This window comes from Bombus terrestris, chromosome 3 (genome assembly GCF_910591885.1).
Source record: "Bombus terrestris chromosome 3, iyBomTerr1.2, whole genome shotgun sequence".
NCBI lineage: Eukaryota > Metazoa > Arthropoda > Insecta > Hymenoptera > Apidae > Bombus > Bombus terrestris.
The window spans coordinates 9843683-9867224 of NC_063271.1; the positions used below are offsets into that span (position 1 = coordinate 9843683).

The window sequence follows — 23542 nt, forward strand, 5'->3', positions numbered from 1 at the left end:
ACCGATTAGTTCAATATTTTTCCTTTTTCGACAACTCGCTGACAGTGTGACGCAAATTTTTCTCGCGCGTTATAGAGCAAGATAGGATTGTTCGAGTCAATGGAATAGACATTGGACCGAGCTAAGCAACCTGAGCCAAGTAGTCATCAAACTCGAGCATTTTTCCAACGATCGACGGTTAAAAATTGTAAAAATTACATTAAAGCTAGGAAAATTCCATTTTACCATTGATAACCCGAATATTTTGTCAGACAATTTGAAGACGAAGACGAGACTCGTTTTTGCTCTTCCTACGTCAACATTGATCTTCGCAACACCGTCAAGCGAACATTTCAAAATCTCGGCAAACGCAAAAATGTTTTATCCATTGATAATAGCCATTTTATCACCAAGCTAAGTTAGAATATTCCATCAGAAAATTAGAAGACGAAGATGAAACTTGTTTTTGTTCTTCGTAATATCATCACTCTAATACAAATTCGAAGATCCGAAGAAAATTCCGTCTTACCATCGTTGATTGCGTTAGTCGATCAATTCGAATGATCCAGGCATTTACATTTTTACACGCGCAGTTTTCGTTGTAAATTTCTACCGTTGATCCGTAAACTAATCCGTTTCTTTGCATCTTTCGATCCATTAAATAGGTTTCAGTGGCGAAAAAATCAAATGAATTTCGTTCTACGACTGGCTCTATGAGTCGGCTACGTTATGCGACTGTTCACACGACTGCAATACACAGTTCTTGTATCTGAGAATGGAAAAAACGACGCACGAAATCGGTCACCGTGGTTCACACTTTTTTCCGATAGTCGCGAACAGTCGCGGCGATTCTACTCGGTTGTTAGCGGTTCTTTTTTCCCCACCGATTGCCAACTGGAAAGGTGATTGATCGTTAGGGAAACTTCTCTTTTGTAGATTGGAAGCGTTTTATCTCGATATTGGTACAATAGACTATTTTGTTTTCGTCTATTACGTATAGCCGAAAACTCTGATAAAACAAACAGACTTGTTTGCGCAAGTTCGCTCATCGCGAGAAGATAACACGAACGATAGTACATTTTAAAGCAAATTTAAAAAGCTACATTTGCAACACCATCGCCCTTTTCCCGCTGTTGATTCATAGAGTTGATCGACGTGACTTTCCAACGCCTCATATATCATCGCCCTAACTTTTAATTCTAACCGTTCTAACTTCATTTCTACAAAAAAAAGTGCAATTAACCAATCCAAGTATATCTCAACTTATGATAATACGTCGGAAGTTGTACTCAGAGTGCATCAAACATTCGGCTTGGATTTTTCCTAATTCCAATCGTTTGATCATACTAAACCTCATCTGCCTAACTTTAAACTTAATTCTCTCGGTTTACAAGCTAATGGAGATAGAACGGTGAAGAACTAGAACGACGATATGTAGATCCCAATGGAATTCGATGCTCCGTCGTTCCACCGTCTTTAAACCTTCCAGACTTATTTACAACGAAGCAAAACCACGTTCCCTCTTATCCACCCTCTATTCGAAGTCTCGTGGCCCTGCTTGGAGGCAACGAACGGAGAAGGAGCGCACTTGTCGCGCACTTGGCACAGGCGACGATGGTTCCCCTGGTGCTCCTGAGGAAGAAGAAACCCGACTCTCTGCCTACGACGAGCGACGGCGACGAACATTGGCTCCAGGTCCTAATCCCGGGCTAAGTTACGACGCATAAAAGTCATGAGAAATAACCGTGGCTGGTATATCCACGTTGAAACGAGCGGCGCCCGCCCGTATCTCGACCAGCCACGAAAGAACGTCGACGTTTTGGGAGAAACTACATCGTCACGTGGTATACAGAGTGTCTTGTAACTGGTGCGTACGAAGATCAGAAGAACAACGTGATAAGTATATTTTCATTGATTTATTGTCAAACAGTAGGATTTTAGTATCATGATATAACGGAGAATGAGAATCATCTGTTAGGTTCGAAGATGTCGAGCCTTTCAAAATAATTTTTATTTTATCAATGTTTGTAATGTATATTTAGAGATGGTATAGTTATCGAGACAGGTAATATTTTAATATATTTCTTTAGTATACTGTTTGTAATTTCTTGTCTCGATTATGCTACGGATTACTGTAACAATTTAACGAAAGGTCTACGAGAAAATCAGTTCTTCAAACTAACAATTGCCAAATACATATTAAACGTAAAATTTCACTATTTCGGGTTAAACCAAGTATCACGTTATTAAACGTCCAACCAGATCCTCTAAACAGCTGCTATAAAAATGCCAAAGCAAAGAATCAGATACGAGCAGATTCGGCAAACGCATGAAATCGATTACGCGTATCCAAGAACAAACTGCACATAAGATTTCACTATTTCACATCAAAGTCGGTATCGCACCATTAAGTAACCAAGCAAATCCACCAAGTGGCTAATACAGAAATCGTAAACGAAAAAATCAAACGCGTGCAGAGCCAGCAAACATACAAATCCAATCGCACGTGCAAACATTCAAATACAAATTCTACATAAGATTTCACCATTCCGCATCAAACTCGGTATTAACCCATTAAGTAACCAACCAAATCCATTAAGTAGCCGCTACAAAAATGCCAAGCGAGAAAGATCCAACGCGTACATATCCAGCAAACGTCCGATAAATCCAATCGCACGTTCAAACGTCCAAATACAAGTAAAGCGTAAAAATTCGCTTCACAACCAACTGAATCCACCAAACATCTTGCTGCGAAACAGCAAAGATGCGAAAACGAGCAATCACCTCATACCCATCGAACGTAGGACAGTAAATTTCTGGAAAACAACCCTCTACGCAATCAAACTTCGTTCCACCTTTCCGTCTTCATTTTTCGTGAAAAACGAAATTCCCCCTTGTAATCTGCGTATACTGTACGTGCATGGGAGCACAACTACAGGACACCATGTATATCTGAAACGAGGGAGAAAGTTTCCACTGCTGGTTTCGAGCCCTCGAGACCACGGACAGCCGAGCAAGAGAGAAACGAAGACAAAAACGATGATGATGAAGAGGGAAGAAGCAAAGTCTCGAGAGCAAAGAGATCAGAAGAGGAGAGAGGAGAGAGACTTAGAGAGAAAGAGAGACGTCCACGGCGCCGGTCGTTGGCCCGTTGACGCAGGTATATACACCAACGCCTAACGGAGTGTACACGTCCGTGTTATGTACTTGCATTCGCCGAGTCAAGGATGCGATTTGCATACGGTCATCGGATGTCTCTACGTTCGCACCAGAGCCACACTGACGTCTGGTATTCCGCTCTCTGTCGTTGGCCCGTTCATACGAATACGCACACGGAATAAATAGCGGCTTTGGTGAAGCAACGCGAATGTGTGCAAGCACTAACGTAGCTGCGCTTGTATTAGGGACGGTCGATATCAACCGGTCTCTTTCTTACTCTTATGCCGGGACGACGTGTTCCGACGGCGTTCGCAGCTACGCGTAATCATAATGAGTCGCGCTCCCGGGCATTATTCTTCGCGTCGCGTGTCCCCCCGCTGGGTGGCTGCCTTTCCTCCTTCCTTCCACCAGCTTACTTTCTTTTTCTTTACCGGTTTTTCACGCCGCGCCTGTAGTTTCCCTACCGATCGTCTTTCTAAAGTTCGCGTGTACCGATGCCGCTCGATCGATTTCCAGAGACGATCGCTTTTGCCTTTGAATTTGGTAGACTTCGAACGTTTCTTTGCTGTTATTCATAGTATTGGATTGGCAATTAAGTGATTGCGGATTTTGTCATTACCACCTAATGACAAAATCCGCGATCATTTAGTTGCCAAGCCAATAGAACAGCATTTTATATGAATCATATTTATGTTTGTCAGTGCTGGATTGAACGAATTTTTGCTGATTGAATCCGTTTATCGAGGTTCATATTATGTGAATTGAAGAAGAAGAATTGGTAGTTGGAGCAGCCAGTTACGCGTTGTACAGTGAACTCCAATTGTGTGGGACAAATATTTGTCCGCTGACAATTTCACACTAATGGATAAGATATATTCAATCGTACAGGTCTAGACAAATTTGTAAGTTAGAAATAAGTTTTATGTGTCCACAAACACGTGTATCGTATGAATGGTGAAACGAATAAGTGTACATATATGATAGTTCGTATTAACGGAGTTCTAGCATATGGTAAATTCGAAGATGCAAAGTGCACGGAGTTCACGTGATACGCAAATGAACGGAATCATTTTCAACGTATCATTTGAATGATATTGTTTTGAAGAAACGTCTCTTGTTTCAACATTTCGATTAATTAGGCAACGTTTCTCTGAATAATTTCTCCGAACGAATATTTAATTACCGAAACAAAATTTCATTTCCATTTTAGATTGAACGCGAAATCTGAACGGAACTGAATAAAACTGAAAGACTTCGGCTGAAAGCAAAGGATCGTTATGTAGTAACGTTCCGAAATACACCTTGACTTATCGGAGTTAAAAGCTCGGCGAGTCGTAGAAGAGACAGGGATTCGATAACGACCCAAAGATAAGGTAACTCAGGTTTTCTAGTTATCTTAGTTGCGTTAATACTAGTTTATGGCTGGTCTATTCCGTGGTGGAACACTTTACCCAGTGAACTCACGCTTAATTACGACGTCTACCTCTATCCTGAAGAAGAAATATCTTCAACGAACTCAGCCTCGTATCTTTCTAAAGATACGAAAATATATTTTCAAAGATTTCGTCATTAAAAGCGAATTTTACTCCAATAGAAATTTCTTCCAAATTATCTAAATATTCTTTTGAAATAATAATACAGATAGTAGCTAATTGACATTTTATAGATACGCTTGGTAAACAAAAATTTAATCTCGTCGAACTCTAAACGATCAAACAATTCTGTTAAACAATAAGCTTGTAAAATAATCTTGATAATCTCCGACCATATTTTATCGTTCGTCGAAAACTGAACATTCTGTACGTTACAATCTCTTCCCTGCTACGATCCTCCAATTTTTACATTTCTATCTCGCTTTGAATTTTCTCCAACAAATTGCAACATCTTAGGAAGATGTTCAGCACGAAATTACAACGAGAAATCACGCACGCCAATAATATCTTCTTCGTATTTCGTCCAAATTATGTACGAAGATGTTTTTTAACGTTAGAAAGATATAATTGCATCGAAAATAACCGAAAGAACGTAGCAGGTAAAAACGTATTACACCGATCCATTCGACGTTGCACGTCGATCGTCATTCGTCCCTTCCATTCGCCCTTCGTCCCCATATTTCAAACATAATTAGCATCCTCGAAGGACTTGTTCTCAACTCCCATTAACGAACAACGAAAAAAAAGAAAAACACCGTATCTCTAATAAACGAGTAATTATCAATCGGAGGAAAAATTGGAAAGCAATGTTCAGCGGTTCGTAAGGCTGCAAGTCGCGCGATACAAATAAGCTGATCGTGTGGGACGACGAGAAAGACAATTTTAGACGCGAGACCGAATTTAACGACACGACACGATGATATCGTAAATCGGGCCGAAAGCATGGCAGCTCTCGTGTCATAATTTCATTCTCGACGCGGCTTCTCGAGGACGCGGCATCGGCTCGTAAATAATCCTGCGAAAGATAGGTCTGTAACGTACGTATGTAGCGCAATGATTTTGCGAGAAATTTGGTTCGCTTCGCGTGTAAATTGCACGACATTCGCATCGTAATCGAATGGATTCATTATTGTGGTGGATGATAGTACATGATTAAGGAAGATGTACGTACGTACTGTAACGAGAAACAAGAACAGAGAGAAGATGATGATATAGAACGGAAGAGCGAAAGAAAATGGACTTCTGGATAAAAGGATATTCCTTTTATGGTTGGCGCCTTTTTCTATATCGAAAAATTGCCTCATTTTCTGTCATTAATAAAATGACAGGAATTATTATTCTCGTTAAGAGATATAATTGTTCGCAAGTTTTCGATTCTGCGTTTTGCTTAAAATAGTAACAAATGTTCTTTAGCGATTATTTTCAAAACAGTGTACTTATAAGATATTCGCAAGTTTTTGTCTTTAAATAAAGGTGAATGGTTTTTTAATGATATTTTAATCGAAATTGATTCGTCGTACGCGATTATTTTTTTTTTTTTTTTATGTATAAAAATACCATTATCGTTATAGCCTATTCTTTTAAATAGAAATTTATTTTATCCGTGTGTCTTACCTTCTACTTCGAATATTTTATTTTTATTCATCGCTGCATATCATACGCGTTCTGTATATCTTCAAATTTGTCATTTTGCCATGCACAAACATCGCCCGTTTAATAACTACACAACGATAACAGCAGATTTTTCAGATTATGTTCTTACGTATAGGTCGGACCACTTCTGTCGTCAAAATTTGGCGGCGGACGGAAGGCAGAGTCTCGTTTAAAATACTTGGAACGACAGACGTGGACGATGGAACAACGACGACGGAGAGCACACGCCAATCACAGTCGAACGCCAATCGTCGACTAAATTCGGCGGAGTTACACTTTCGAATTTGGCAGCACGACGGAACGTGACTTCCGTTTCTTCGTACTCGGCCTCTCTGCCACGCGTCCTTGGCTTCTTCTATCTTTTTCTTCCTCGTTTTATTCATTCTCTTTCAACTGCTCTCTGGGATCCTCTCCGCGGAACTCGAAACGGAAGGCGTGTGCGCTCACACAACGTGCTCGTGTAACAACGAGCGATAGATAACTATAATAAACTCGCCACACTCTCCTAAGAGAGACGAAGAGAAGAAGAAAGAGCGTGTGTGGCGTGGCTCGCGTGAGGTAGGTCAGCGTCCCACACTCGATGCCGGAGGAATCCCTGGCACACTCCTATTTCGTTCCAGAACGAGACACCATATACTAGTTTTAGTAATCTAGTTGCAGTTCGGTTATTATTTCGCCGGTCTCTTTGATGATTCCTGTAGCGATGAGCGTTTGACAGTTTTACGAGATACTTTGGTCGAATTTTACTCTTTGGATCCGGGTGTTTATATTAGATATTCTTAGGAAGATTCCTACGCCGAATTTTATTCTGTGCACGAGACGTTGTTAGACATTTTTTGGCAGATCTTTTTCTTCGATTTCATCGAATTTTACTCTCTCCATGATGAGTGATATATTGGATATTTGTTTGGTAGCTTCTTTCGCTAAATTTTGTTCTTTAGTCGATGCGTTGTTAGACATCTTTTGGCAGATCCTTCTGTTAAATTTTATCAAATTTTATTCTTCGCACGATAGGTACTATATTAGAGTCTTTGTTGGTAATTTTCTTGCTAAACTTCTGATGAGTATTTTATTCCTTAAAATACTTCACATTTGTGTATTATATATTTTGTGAACATCATATGGTTTGTTTGTTAATGTTAATGTATTATTGTATTCTACCAATGTCCCATTGTAATGTACTAAATGATAGAAGATGGTGAAAGATAATTAACGTCTGATCGTGTCTTCTTTAAAGATTCTCATAATGATGAGTGTTTGACAGCCTGTAGCAAATTATTTTACCAAATTTTCGGTTTCGGTTTAGTAAAAATACCAATGTATTATTAGATGTAAAAAATAGTAGAAGCTAATTTCAGCTGTGTAACTTATCTCTTCTTTCTTTATATATACATCAATTCCTTCTTCTTTATTTTTCTTTTCTTCTTTTACTTCAAACAAATTATTTTTGAAATTTCTATTTAATACATTTAACTACACAGTGATAGTTCTTGTTTCGATGCTACATCAAACTGGACGATTCCTCGTGTTCGTTGCTTTCCACGAGGAAAATCACTCTCTAACGGGACGGATTAGTCGAGAAGCGGGTCAGTGTCACTCTCACGGGAGAAATCATTCTCGGTACCCTTCACTCGTATGACAAAACTATTAAAATTCCGAGTAATCACACGGTGCCATCCAGAGTGACCATCGAAGAAACGAATCCAAGGTAGATACATGCGGCCTTCCACGGTCGTTTCACCGAAACGAATGTTTCTATCTCCGTAATTATGTTCTTCGCAAACCGAGTCATACAAGAATAATTCTATACTTGCCCTTACCATTGCAATTATTCTACGCCATTTCTGTCTACGCATGCACTAAAAATAAAGTAATTTTGTCGTTCGAGGAAAAGCTAGATTCACGGGAAAAACAGGTAATTAATTGTTTCAGAGAAGAGTGAGCAAAAGTGAATAAGTATGATTGGTCTTTGAATTTTTACGGATATCTCTCTATGTTACTTGGTATAGTTTTACGTTATTACGAACATACTATACCGTGACACAGGCGTATTACGAAAGATTTTAACAAGAGATTCAACATTTTTTTCTTGTTATATTATGGTTGTACGCTATTTTTTAATTTTAGCGTAACAGATGAATATCGCAAGATCCATAAAACGTATAAGTTACTACGAAGGTTTAAGTTTAATGAGCAAGTCTGCTGAACATAAACGAAATTTCGACAGTTCATTATCGAAGTTTCAACGAGAACGATATAATCGATAATCAAAGGTCAATTTTCTTTAAGAACTTCCTGTTATAATGTTACAATTATGCAACGGTACATTAGTAGGACATAATAATATATTAACGACAGAGCAATATGAACACAGGCATTAGATTCCTAGTTTTTATTATTAATTTAATAGTAATATTATAAAAAATTAAATAATACAATTAAAGCGAAAATTCCAGAAGCGCGATTTTCCATTTGACATTTCCTTCTACGTAATATACAATTTTCTACATTTCTGCGTGTCACGAATTCCAATCATAATTAATCGAAGCTTTCGTCCGTCAAATAATTAACATTAACAGAAATCTTCTGAAACACGTGTCATGTGTCGAAAGACGTGAATTCTTGATCTTGATCTCCGCAAAGCACACAATACAAAAAAAGAAAAAAATCCATAGAATCACAAGATAAGCATCAGTCAAGTGCTTCAGTACCGAAGTTTCAAAAGCCTCAAAAAATAGTTTACCATTTTGTGGACGATTCGTTTACTGCCACATGACCACAGAAATTTCATACCACAAAAATAAAACGTAGAACCGAATAAAAAAAAAAAAGTTTCGTTAAATAATAAAAATACATACAGCTACCTTTTATAGTCACTGTACGTATTCACATTCGTTCGAAGATAAACCGATACGCTGATCAGCGCGTCTCATTTTACAATATTAATGAAATTTCAAAATATTTGACAAAAGCATCTAACACTACCGTTCCGAGTCTCCAAACATCGTATTATATTTTAAAATATCACGAGTGTAGAACGACAGCTGTGCCTGTATAATAAACGACAGTTAGACGTGGATAACAAACGACACCTGGAAGAAAAGAAAGTTTCACGAAACGCAGGCGGTATATGGACAAAAGGTTGGAACGAATGTCGCGATACTTTCATCGGCAACAGTATACGTTTCGTCGACGTGGAAGAAAAGGCAGCAGGCATGCGAATACCTCGATGAAGAGGAGGCCCATTCTGAAAATGAATCATTCTCCGTGGCCGAGGACGCCTGACCTGCCTCACGCGACTCCTTCTACCTCTGTCTCTTCGAGACAGACTCGTTTCTACGCGCGCCGGAAAGAGAAGGCTACTCAAACGTGAGCTCGCGCGCGCGCACTCGCTCGAAACAGGCGATCGAGAAACGTCCGGGACGAGGAACGGGCCCGGGCGTATATTCCCTTCTTAAATCAGACGAGCCAGAGGCCAAGGGAGGAATGCAAATGCCTCGTTTAAGACGAATCACGTCACGGAGGCCAGGCCGAAGCAGCGAAAGACCACGCTGAAAATCACAAGGTGCAGCCGAACAATGCTCAAGCATTCGGTGTTTGTCTTTTGTTCGAGGCGCTTCTTATTCAGGGAGCAAGTCGTGCCTCGTAGCCGTGGAACAAATTTATGGTTAATAACTCGTCCGGACGAGGGACGTCGTTCCGTCGACCGGCTTTTGACTCGCAGGACCCTGATTCGCCACCGGCGCGCACACGGAATTCCAGAGAGACTGGCAAACAAGGAATTTTGTATGTTTCGTGTGTTTACATAGGACGTGGAGCACGTTTTAGGAGGAACTGGGTCTGTGGGCTTTCGTAGGTCTGCGAGCAGACTGAGCATTTCACGAAGATACGCGTTTCCGTGGCTACGATCGAGAAACGAACGTGAAACAGTGGTAGTAGCAGCCAACGAATATAGCGATGGGTATATATCCCTTTGAATAATTTTGCGCTCTTGAATTTTCTATAGATCTCAGTTTAGCGTAATTTATGATTCAATCGTGGATCTTTAACGAGGATTTATTTATGCGGATCAGAGACGAGCTTGTGAATGTCCGAAGCTTAACTATCGTGTGTTACGGGCAAAATGAAAAGAAATATCAAGGTGTAACGAGGGGAAAGCGTTTTGCTTTATTGTATTCTATCGATGCTGGAGGTGCATCGGGATAATTAAAGAATGTATCCGACGAAGGTCATCCGAAGCGATCAGAGATAATAAAGCGTTTTTCAATGAGCAATGTAAAAGCGATGCGTAATTCGTTAAAAGCGTTTCTCAAAAATAAGAGCGTACGAGTATGGAACGAGCATGCAACGTCTGCAGACACAGAGAAAAGACACCTGCATCCAGGCATAAATAATCCCATGAAACGAGCACGCATATATCATAGCTTTAACTGTAATGAGTTCGCGATGAATCTTCCAAGACCAGGGCGTCTCCTTGCCCCTTGCTAACCAACAAAGTAGACAAGTATATATCGAGTAGAGATCGCGAAGACCGTAAATAGGTATCGAGGCGTTATCTAGATCGAAAACTGGATCTTCGGCGCTAAGTCGTCGCTTGTATTAACGTAATATTTCATTTGTAATTCTTTTTTTTTTATCGCTTTACATTATTGAATTGTCGTGTCTTTCTTTCTTTTCGTCGTTCATTCTACCACCTGGATTCTACAATTTTGCGAAGTTTAACCCTTAAAGGCTATCAGAGCAAAATAGCATCGTCATTGTGAAAAATATCCGACACAGTGACAAAGAGGCGATATAAAATTTACGATAAATCGAAACTTAAGGAAATCGATAAACATTTTCAACGACGCGGTAAACTGTTGTGCGGTCTTTAATTTTATGGAATTTAAGGAAACTAAAAGCGGAGTCTCGATTATCCAATTTCCATTTAACCGAAGCTGCGTATTATCCGACCTCGAACTGCTTCCAACTTTACAATAATTCCATCTTTTACGAAATTTTAACACGAAGGATACGAAAGCGTAAATAGTCAAGTATTGTGAAACCATTTAAACAAACATTTCCAACCGATCAAATAATTAATTAAACCTAAATACATGCGCAGCGTTACATTATCAAAATGTTTTCTATGATTTTATTCTACGATAGACTTTCCCGTATTATCCGATCACATTACAATCGAGGTTCTATCGTATCTTTAACATTCAAATATTTTTACAATTAAAATAGAAATTTATAAACATAGCGATTAAAAATCGCGTCAGCTGCCTGGTCATTGGCGACTATAAACTATTTTACAGTATTTTGCTCCTCGATTATATTCGAAAGAAAGTAAAAAAAATCGACACATTTTTAACACATTTCATGATAAACTATTGATTGTTGGCGAGTTAAGAAGTCTACCATAGTCCTTGAAACTATCGTGGATTCGAATGGACGTGCGTTCCCTCGAGTTACATTGAAGGAACGCGACTCGACTGCTGATTACAGAGGCACAGGAACCGAGAGAGTAAATAGAAATGGAGTGGGTATAATACAGGTTCAAGAACGGGCCTGATTGCGTCGAATTTGTACGCATTTGCCGCGATAACCGTGAATGGAGAACGGTGTAAATAAAGCGAATAGCAGAAGGTAGATTGTACAGTAGCCGATTGGACTGTACGCTCGTTGATTCGATCGTGCTATTAGAATCCGTGCATGAAAACATGGGGTTTCACAAGTTGGCAATTAGCCAGCTAAATGTGTAGTATTTTACATATAAATTTCACGTTTACATGTTCGATTATTGTAAAATATGTGAATCTTTGAATACATTCGTTGCTACGAATGTTGCATATCATGTTACGTTCAAGATGGAAATATTAAATATATGCAAATACGTAAATACCGAAACGAAGGATATATTATCAGAAAGAGAAGAAAATATTGTTTAAAAAAAGAAGTATACACCGAGCAATGACGTTAAAACAAATGTTATCACTTAGAGTGAAATTTAATTTATGTTTCTGATAGATGTAATAGCATAATAAGATAAAATAAGGAATAGATGCAATTTCGCGTTTCTAAAGTACTGAAACCTGTGTTTAATGAAATAAGAAGCAAAATTTGAAGCATGATCGATTCGATCTTAAATGCTCTTTGTGGATTTGAATTTGGAACATAATTGTTGATAGAACGATAGATAAAAAAGAGGATAGGTTAGTAATCATTGGTGTTCCGTTTATCATTACATTCGATCTGAAATTTGAAGTGTCTCTTTCATAGATCAGAAAATAGAGCACCGAGATAACTGCATTGTTATATATCGATTAAACTGAATATCTCTTGTTTGCTGCTTTCGATCGTCGATACACCAATCGAAAGAGAAATAAAATAAATGGCCACGATTTACGATAGGCGATTCGATAGAATATATTGGAACGATAATCATAATGCACACATCATAATGTACGTATTACGTATCGATATCAGAAGATAAGAACAATTCGAGACTACCAGAATCTTTAGAATCATCATACGTTGATTACAAAATTCATACTCTTCGTCCGTTATGTCGAACATGATCTATAGAAAGACGATATGAAATAAACGTCGTTCCTATTAAATAGAAAATAAGATTCTCCAATATCTTTAATTCTGACGAATAAATCTTTGAATCGAGCGAAGCTTAAAATATATAGAAAGTAATAAGATTAGTAATGAAATTAAAATTAAATTAAAAAGCAATAAAATATATAGAAAATCTTATAGAATAAAATAGAATAAAATAAGGTCTTATGGAAAATACATTCTACATTAAATAGAAATTCAAATTTCCCAAAATTCCTTTCCTTTTGAAGATTAAATCACAAAAGAACTCGCATGTATTAGACAGAAAGGTCGAATGTTTATTTCCCGGAAATGAAATGAAAGTTGTCCGACGATTTTAATTTCAGCAAAAATCAGAAAAATTCCTGGATTGTAATGAGAGAAGGGGCACGGGATAAAGCCGATGATTTCGTTGGTAAAACCAACTGTTCCAAACGGACTGAGCTTGCATGAAATTCATTCGATGCTTCAGCTAAAGCAGCGATCTAACAATGCGTCTGCAGAGTTTCGCGAACGAGACGATGAATCGATTTTCGATAGGAGCACGGCTACAATTTAAGCGAGTATTTTCGTCCAGCCGCATCAATTGTTTGTTCTTCCACAAATTAAACTCATGACTGGCAATTCAGAAACGGTCGAAGACTTGGGCGATTTTAAAACGAAAAGTTTCGATTCTGAGGAATATCCTACGCTCTCGTAAGTTTATTTATCGCAGGAGGATAATAACATTAAATTATAATTAAGTTATAAATCATATGATATAATAACGAAAAATAGTAAATTCTAAAACAAACTGAAAAGACAATGTTTCTAACGTCATCGCTGTACGTTTCAATTTATGGAATCGATCGATCACTTCTAAACGGTTATATCAATCGATCGATACGTTTTCATGATTTGAAAGAATATCAATAATTTTTCTAATGATACACAAGATTATTTTACGAGAAATAGCAGCGAACTGATTCACGCCACTCGCGATACTCTGTTCTCCGGATAAAAAGCTAAACGATAGTGTAAGATTCTATTGAAACAAAAGAGATGAACAACGTGGAACGAAAATACGTACATATATCAACGACACAATTAGAAATCAGAGAAAATAGTATGGTTCGAACGTACGAGATAAAAATATCACTACTTTTTCGAAATATCACATTACCTATGATCGCGAACGATAATTACGGACTCGTAGCTTGGAATATTTATAACAGAGAAATTATAGAGCGACGCAACGCCAATCGTTCATAAATCATTCAATTACTATTCTCATTATCATTTAAACACGACTAACAGTGCTCTTTGCATTCGTAATCAGCGCGCCACTTAGAAAGGAGTTGTCGTTGGGAAAACGTCTAAGCTCCAAACTCGAAAATTACCATCGTGTGAGAACGAAACAGGTTTCGTGGTTTCCTATGTGTGTAAGGGGAACCGCCGTTCGGGCGCGTTTGAACGAAAGAAAATAAGCTGGAAAGTGTAACGTGAAAGCGACACCGACTACAGGAATCCTTTCGTAACTTGATTCTAATTGTGACTCGATCCGATAATTTATAGTTGATTACAAGGTTGGCTATGGTTTAAGTCTAAGCCGAATGCTCCAAGTGCGTTCCTGGAAGTCGTTCGGGTCGCAGGTTTCACTGGAAACCAAAGCTCAACCCTAAACAGCCACTCGATCCCTTCTACGCTACTCCAAACACTCGTCATTCATAGGCAACGTACGAGAAGTTCATTCACATCGGACATTCCTCGAGTTCGTTCCTCTCTGGGGTGTTCTTCGTATTTCTTGCGATTATTTCTTCGAAGATATAGTTAAACCAAAGATTTATGTATATGTTAAAAAATTGAATTTCTTTTTTTTTTGGAGAAATTAATATGGGAAGAGGATCGAATTTCAGTGAGAGTATTTTGGAAGCTTAAGGAGATTTCTTCTATGGAAACTGTACGTGTTATACGTTTGTTCTTTCTTGGGATGCTTCTTTAATTTCTTAATCCTCTAAGAAAATAATCAGATAAAAATTTATATAGTAATCGAGATCGAATTTCCAGACTTAGATATTCCTTCAGAAAGTCAATATTGAGAAAGTATACAAGTTTCGTGGTATTATCGTGATACTTTAAATCGACTTCTTCCGGTAGAATCATCCCATTGGAAAATTTATTAACGAACTGCTCGAACTTAAATACAACAGTTCATCGAACGCTATAAAAAGAATAACTCGAAAGCTAAACGAATCACTCAGAATCCAAATCGATTCTGGTCTTTCAACAAGCTCTTGATGTTACGTTTGATATACATAATCAGAGATATATCTTTCAGAATCAGAAGATACAAGGAAAACCAATTTTAAACTTCCAACAACAGCCTATGCGTATCGTTGATCTTTCAAACTTCCCACCAGCCATTGAAAACACGAAAAAATTGTAAAAACCGAGTTCACAAGTCAAAGTGAAGAATAGCGACTCGACTTTTTCAAGAAGATCTCAATCTTAGATCCAGAATACGCAATCGCATAGTATTCTAAAATAGCTAAAGTAACCGACAAGGTAAATCAGTGTGATTTCTCTGTAGCTCAGATATCTCGGCACAAAGTTCTATTGAAACAATTGTTTTTCTCTGGAAATGGAACGCTCAAGTTCCAACCTATTGACTTTTTGGCTTCTATGTAGCTCAAGTGTCTTTAAGATTGTGTTCAGATCTTCGCTGCAAATCGAAGGCGTCTCTCCGTGGAGGAAGATCGCGTACGCACGCGAGAGACGCTGTTCCGTGGTAAATTAGACGCGAAGCTGATAGTTGATTCAAGGCCGCGCTAGGCTACGGAGGAGAATAGCGCATTTTTCTAGGCTATTGATTGCGTCTACCGAATATAGGGTAATATTCAATCTACTTAATGGCACGGTTGCCTGCGTGCACCGTCCTCGATTTCATCTCACCGTCTCGGCCGTTGGAATACCGGGCCTCAGTGGCTCTTTTTTCGTTCTACTTTTGCGCCTAGGCAAAATACACTCTCCCCGCGTCGCTTCGACACGCTGCTTTTTTCCTTACCCTGCCTCAAGAAAACGCGATTTCCTTCCACGATTATTATTCTTATTATTCGTATTATTATTATTATTATTATTATTATTATTTACATTACCGTCTCTGTCACGATGATAATTCAAGTAGATGGAACGCACTTGTTGGTCCTCTCATAGTTTGAAGAAGTTGGAAAGTTTATCGTGAGACGACTTGTATGGTTTTCTTTTAGCTAACAACGGAAATGTCTAGAAAATTTGGCAAACGTTCGACCAAGGTAGGTAGTTTCGGTAGGTAGATCACTCGTGATTAAGTTTGCGGTAATAGGATTGAAAGTCGCGCGGATGGGCTGAGAATTGTTGATCAATTTTCGTTGGAAGAATTCGAGGAAACGCATTGGCAATGTTTCTGTAATTTCGTCTGGACCGTGGAATGGAGATTTGTTTGAAGAGTCACTATCTTTTCGCCACTGTAAACGAGGTTGAACATTGTTGCACCTGCCACGCTGGTTCTATCGAAAAATCTACGCGATATACTGAGAAATTCCTACGGTTTTGACCATTGCTTTGATACTACGAATGAAAATATTTAGGAAATCTAACGAACGACTGTTCAACGCTGTAACACATGATCGAAGGTTGGAAATGGTATCGAAACGTTTGAAGACTATCTGCGGTTGAAAGGATTTAGAAAGTCTTTGAAAAATGTTCTTCTGACTTTGATCGATTGCAAATCGAATCGTTTGAAATGTCTGATGTATGTGTTTTTAGCTTTATGGATCAAGAGATTTTTGTTCCGAATGTCATATAGATAGAACCGTTGAGAGAAGTATGCGAAGAAAAAGAAAATTGTATTGAAATTGGAAAATAATTTATTTTCTTATATCGCTATATTCAACGTGGCTCTCACAATCATTTTCTAATGCCGTGTACACAAGTGACTCGGTCGCTGAGCCTGAAACTTGTTTATCAAGGTATCCAGACTCGAATACCTCGGACTTTTTCCTACGACTAACATATTCGAGAGGTCTAATATATATTTGTTGATAGCGAACGATTTAGCAATCTGAGGATAACGGATAAAATCAATATGACGAATATTGTGAGGAATTTTCAAAACAACTGGAAATCAAAACCAAAAGCTCGTACCTCGGATGGATGAACGAAATTCTATACAAAATCCTCTTCACGAAGAAATCTGTTTCGTTCCATTATTTCTCTACCTTCTCTATTTTCTGTCGAACTTGGATCCATTTTCCTAAAGTTCCACAATTATATAGAAACCATAGAAAAGAAAGCAGGATTCGTCATTTTTTTAGAGAAATAGAAATTCTCGAAATTTATGCGTTTTCCAGAGTTTTCTACGATTTTGTATAAAGTATACGAATAATATTTGTTTCGTCGTTTGAATTATACATTTTCTCAAGTATCTTCCATTCTGTCGTACAAATTTCATACTTCGATGGACCATAATGTCAGTATCAAATTTCAAATTCGAGAAACTACGGAAAATAGAAAATTAACGAAATAATCGACTTGTATAACGCAAAATTGACAAAGTAATTAAGCAGCTAACGTTGATGTTTAATCATTATGCATCGGAGCAGGTTGCATGGTCGATTTTATGCGACCGAGCCACACGAAAAGGCTCGCGAAAGGCAGACGAAAAATGGCCAAGCGCTTCGGAGAAGGCGAAAAAGAAAGGAGATCATGTTTTGAATGCGATGTCGCGAGAAGTAACGTCGAGAGAAACCCAGTTATCGAGAGACTTTTATGGAGAGGTCGTGGCTGCTGCAGCGAAACGCCACACGCGTCTTTTCCAACTAAGCGAATTCCTCGTTCACGTTCTACACTGCGTGAATAATTCAGTTATTTCTTTTATTCTTCGTTTCTTTTCATTTCTCTCTTTTTTTCGAATGTATTATCTTTAAATCACCCTTCCTTAATATTAACTAACGCTATATACCATTAAACCTAATGGTCTTTAAAAATATAAACGTCTCGATCTTTGATGCTTCGCGAGAAATTTAAATGCAACAATACGTAATAATTTTCATAAAGATTCGATCATAGATATCTATGAATTAATTAAAAAATGAATCATCTTGGATAACGCACAGACAAAGCGTTAATAACAAATAATAATAATAATAGTCTACTCTTGTATTTTTCATTCCTTTGCTCGTTCAAGTATCATCCGAAACAGATTATCTTTCAGTTGCTCTTTTAATCGTCTTATTTCTAAAGAATCGATCATCGTTATCGGCTAAATAGAAATTAAAGCTAATCGTTTAAACGAGATATTTCCCGAAAATGGATTTGATCGATCGGTGGAATGTCGTGGAAACTCGAAAAAATTAGATTTCGAAGGATCGAAGAAAGAAAGGAACCGATTCAGATGGGAGAATGAAGGGGATACAAAGAAACGAATGGAGACTCGATCGACGACGGTTTCCGAGACGTCGAAACGTGCCGTGAAATCGAGCGCGGTTTCCAACGATCGATCTCTTGCGACTCTGACTAATTCCGTCGAATGAATCATTCCATCTACTCTCGAAAGAACACGGCCAAAGTGCATTGCACCGGACCGAATTGAACTTGAATCCCGACGCGTTGGTTGCGCTCGTTCGTGAGATAACGCGAGCTCTCGATGCGTTTCTTTAAATAGTCCCCGTGACTTTATGTATGGTGTTGCATAAGTTGCCGAAAAATTACACAAATTCGACCATCTTTCACATACATGAAATGCTTCCTTTTTTTTAAAAGAAATATTAGTTTTTTTAAAAGCAAAAACTTATATCCAAGAACTTTGCATTTGACTCATTTTTTCATGTAGATATCATCCCTTTGAGATATTATTTATAAAACACCCTATATATACGTGTATTTACACGCGTGTAACTTAGAAACCGCGAACCGATTGAAAGAAATTAGATTCGATAAATATTCCAAATTATTTTTCTCTAGAATCACAGAAATCCTACATCTTCGACTTATTTTTTCATATAGAGTTATCCTCTTGAACTATCAGCTGCAAGACACTCGACACATACATATTTACACATTTATAACCTAGAAACTGTGAACCAATTGAAAGAAATTAGGTTAGATAAATATTTCAGAAACCAAACCTTGTATCCAAACGCTTCGCTCCACATCTTTAATTTATTTTTTCAATATTAATAGAATCACCTCTTTCAACTATTGTAATTCAAGTTACAAGTCATCACATATATATGTAAAGCCATACATGCTTGCATGCGCCTAACCTAGAAATCGTAGGCTAACCGAAAGAAATTAAATTGAATAAATATTTCAAATCAATTTTCTCAAAGACAGAGCCTCATAACCAACCATTTTACTGTATTCCTCTGACGTAGAATCATTCCCTTGTACCATGAATTATAAAATACCCTATATATACGAATATTTACATCCGCCTCACCAAAAAGCCATAAACCAATCGAAAGACATCGAATTTGATAAATACTTCAAATCAATTTTCTCTGGCGTAGAATCATTCCCTTGTATCATTAATTATAAAACACCCTCTATATATAAATATTTACACGCACCTAACCTAGAAATCGTAAGCTAACCGAAAGAAATTAAATTGGATAAATATTTCAAATCAATTTTCTCAAAGACAGAGCCTCGTAACCAACCATTTTACTGTATTCCGCTGACGTAGAATCATTCCCTTGTACCATTATTTATAAAATACCTTATAGATACGAATATTTATATCCGCCTCTCCTAAGAACTATAAATCATACGAAAGACATCGGGATCAGATAAATATTTCAAATCAATTTTCTCTGACGTAGAATCATTCCCTTGTACCATTAATTACAAAACGCCCTATATTTACGAATATTTACACGCGCCTCCTCTGAGAACCGTAAACCAATCACATCGGATTAGACAAATACTCGAAATCAATGTTCTCGAAAACGGAGCCTCGTGTCTAACCGTTCTACTGTGTCCCACTGACGTGAAATCATTCCCTTGTACCATTAATTACAAAACACTCTATATATATAGGAGTATTTACAGGCGCCTCACTTAAAAACCATAAACCAATCGAAAGACATCCGATTAGATAAATATTTCAAATCAATTTTCTCTGACGTAGATCCATTCCCTTGTACCATTAATTACAAAACACCCTATATTTACGAATACTTACACGTGCCTCCCCTGAAAACCGTAAACCAATCACATCGGATTAGACAAATACATGAAATCAATGTTCTCGAAAACGGAGCCTCGTGTCTAACCGTTGTACTGTGTCCCACTGACGTAGAATCATTCCCTTGTACCATTAATTACAAAACACCCTATATATATATATAGGAATATTTACAGGCGCCTAACCTAGAAACTGTGAACCGATCGAAAGAAAAATCGGCGGTTTCTCCTCCGGAGAAAAATCGAGTCTTCCGCCTCAAGATGAAACCGTTCCAGTTTCCCATGCGTGACCCACTCTCGGCGATGGGAAGGGAGCGCGATACGCGCGTGCACGCTCGCGTTCTCCTTATCAGCGGCGCTAGTAAGTAAGCAGGCGAAACAGGGGCGTGAACCGGTCCAAGAGGAAGAAAAGTCGATGGATTTCTCGTTGCTCGCCAGGTAGCAGGATGTTCTAATTGAGAACCGTTGAAAGTCCAGGAGATCTCGTATCTCGTCGGTTTCTTGCCGGCCACGACATCGTTTCTATGGTCGCGTGTTAGATGGACAGATTTTCTACGGAAATGTCCGAATGAATGGTGGAATTGGTTAAGGCAGAACCAATTAGCGGAACGAGTTTAACGTCAAACGTGTCGACAGATTCTTTTCAAACGCGCTGTTTTTTCGTATTCGTAATTGGAATTTTGTTTCTTTATTTATGACAGAGGATACGATGTCTGTTTTAGTTTGAAGGTTAAGAGTTAGCGAGGAATTTTTCTTCATGGTATTTACACATTCTCTCGTTTACTCGCGGTGTAGAAACTACAGTTGACTAACGTTCTCTTAAATTAACTTTCAAATTAAAACAATAACACGGAATATTTGCTTGCAGCGATATTTACTCATTTAAGTACAATTGAAATTTTGCTTGTTTATTCTTGTGATTTATGCCTCGTTTTGTATAATATAATTTACTTCATTCCACGATTTCATACCTGTACCTTCGCGTGCAAACAGGTGAAATATAACAAATATTGATATCCCATAAATTTGATTAGGAAAACGAAAAAACAATAATTAAGTTGATTATCCAACATCAATAGACCTAAAAATAAAATTAATCACAGGAAGCTAAATGACTACCAGCGGACAGCGTTCCACGAAAGTTTGGATATTGATTTGCTGGTAGCATTATTGATAATAGCTGTGATAGATAAAACGAAAGTTATCAGTTACGTCGTTTTCTACCGAAACAAAGCTTGATTTACGAACGTTTTCCTCGAAAAATCAAAGACCAAGGACCACATCCCGTGGCTGCTACGATAACGTCTTGCTTTCCAACACATTATTTTCCTTCCGTTTTTTTATTTACAATTTGCCAAGACAATGTTTTCTGCATCAGCTTATATTTGGTGCGTTCACACCGATAAACAATCCAGCAACTAATCTCTTGACACTCACATTTTCGAAACGTGATTATGGTAACAACAACTTCCAGTTTGTTTTTTTTCCTCATTTTTCTTTTTTTTTTTTTTTTTTTTTGTTTTGCTCTCTTTGAAGTTTCACGTTCCAGGAACGTCAGACCTCTGGATTCTCTTTCACTCGATCGAACTATTATTATTAGCGTTATTTTAGAAATCACGATTTAAGCAAATTGAGATAAGAAGAGGATCGAAAAGAACTTGTGCTCTAACGTTCTACGATGAACATCATTAATTAAAATAACTAATTATTATAACGAGCATTGATACTTTAATTCTTTATTTTATCTTATCTTTGGGTATTTTACATGCTTTTACATTTTGTGTGCAGTTTTGAAAGGAAAAATATGCGCTGATTTCGAAACATCGAAGAATCGTCAGTTAGCAGAGAAATCATTCTTTATCAAATGTTAAAGAGAAATTGGATTTTAGTATTAAAGTTCTATATATACAGTGGACTGTTGGAACACGAGTGAAATATTCGAGAAAATTCGCTCGCTCTCCTCTGCGTCGAATTTCGCTTCGTTCACCAGCCGCAGGAAAATGCAGAACCTGCGTACGATTTCGAAAGGACGAGACGCGAAGTGGTAATCGATACCTCGAAATACTTTCGAAACTTGGATCCGGAAAGCAATGAGAGGTCTCCGGTGATCGTCGAAATACGATTTATATATCATTTCTGGGAACTGCGGTTTTACGCGTATCCGGCTTGCGGACTCCACTTTCTCTCGAAGACCCTTTAAACACAAATGGAGTAAGGTTGGTGGTAATTCAAGGGTCCGTTTCCAAAACCTGATCAAAAGTGCTCGATTTCACTCGACCAAACGCCGGAACAAGTCAATTCAGCTAATTTGATGAAGAGAAACTACCCAATTGATACCAGTTACGTAGTCGATAGGTAAAGATGAAGTGTATGGAATTTCTATGGGGTGAAAGGCGTATTGAAAAACTGTTACGTGAGTCTGTACAAAGTTATATAAAATTTTGGAACATTCGAGGATCCTAGCGGAAAGTCACAAAATAAATGCTTCCACATAATCAAAATTTACAGATAATATAAATATAATAAATATAAATATAAATCTACATACAATATAATATTATATATACAATACATATAATACATATAATAAAAATAAGCATGATAAAAATTGATCCTTGAGCTATGAATGATACTATGAAATCGTGAAGGATCTGAGGATTCGCGATGAAAAATATGAAATTCCTATGGAAAAGTATCATTCACCGTTTACGCGAAGTCATGGGATCTTTAAAAACTCAAGGACTTCCGAGACTGTTTAATGAAAAGTTACGAAACCCAGCAGGCACGTGAAAATACACAAAGCCGTAGAATCACCAAGGACTTCAACATCCGTAAAGAAGCTTCTGAGATTTCCTATGGGAACGCATGAAATATCAAAAGATCGTTACGTCAGTTTGCAAAGGGTTATAGAATCTTTAAAAATCCACAGCTCTTGGAAAAGTAGTCACAGAATCCTACAAAGTCACCACCAGGAAGTACGAGAGAACGAGAATTCTAAGATTCACGAAGGAAATTATGGAATGCGTATGGAAATTTACCGAGTGCAGCCGAGTCGCTACACGGAATCACTAAGAATTGCAGTATCCCCATGGAAAGCTGTAGAAACCCTAAAATCTAAAGAATGGTCGCCCAAAGTTCCGGAATCCCTACGAAAACCTAGCAAACCGCGGCGAAATCGTAATGAAAATTCACGGCCAATGTTCGTCTGCGTTTCATCTAATAGAATTGTTCCTCTGTAATTGTCGAAATACGCTAATATGTACGTGCTGATACTTAAAATGCAGCCAATTAGTCCTTACCGTGTAAGTGTGCATTATGCGAACATGGCTATAGTTATCCTTAAAGCGTATAATATTAAATATACGGTTCAATAAGTAGTAATCATCGAAAGAATTTGAAAAAATTCGCACAATGTTTTCAAACATTTCGAACGAAGATTATCGTAAGATTACTGACAAATATTGGCTTGGCAACTAAAGTTTGTTTAAATAGATTATGAAGTAAAACAAACGAAGTGTAATGTCACG

General features: G+C 37.9%; 1 protein-coding gene across 2 annotated transcripts in view; it reads right to left on the minus strand.

The window, feature by feature from the left end:
* LOC100648854 (ABC transporter G family member 22) overlaps window positions 1–23542 on the minus strand; it is a 280612-nt gene that overhangs the window by 246282 nt on the left and 10788 nt on the right. The gene's annotated exons all lie outside the window — the stretch shown is intronic.